Source organism: Sceloporus occidentalis, unplaced genomic scaffold, assembly GCF_023333645.1.
Source record: "Sceloporus occidentalis isolate IW3139 unplaced genomic scaffold, rSceOcc1.0.p SCAF_1, whole genome shotgun sequence".
In the NCBI taxonomy this organism is placed as follows: Eukaryota; Metazoa; Chordata; class Lepidosauria; order Squamata; family Phrynosomatidae; genus Sceloporus; species Sceloporus occidentalis.
In genome coordinates, this window is record NW_028316981.1 from 146,195,298 (window position 1) to 146,195,634 (window position 337).

The following is a 337-nucleotide window of genomic DNA, read 5'->3' on the forward strand; positions in this document are numbered from 1 at the left end:
GGCAACACAGCTCAGTTAGCCTTTTCTGTCTTGAGGTCTTCATTCTATGGGGTGCTAAGCAACCTTGGCTCCCACAGCTCATTGAGCATTTAGGACGAACGGGCACTTCACAATAGCCCTGGCAGTCATTCAGAGTTGTGCTTCTGCATTAAGTGTTAGATACTTCCAAAAAGTAAAATAAGATAGGGAAGAGAGAGGGAGAAAGTTGCATGTAAAAGGTCAGCTAGGTTCTGAATAATTATTGTGGCTTTGCTAAATCTTCCTAAAAAAAAAAAAAATTAAAAAAAATTGGATCTTCTGCCTAAACTTGCTTCTGATGTTCTACTTAATTGTGCCT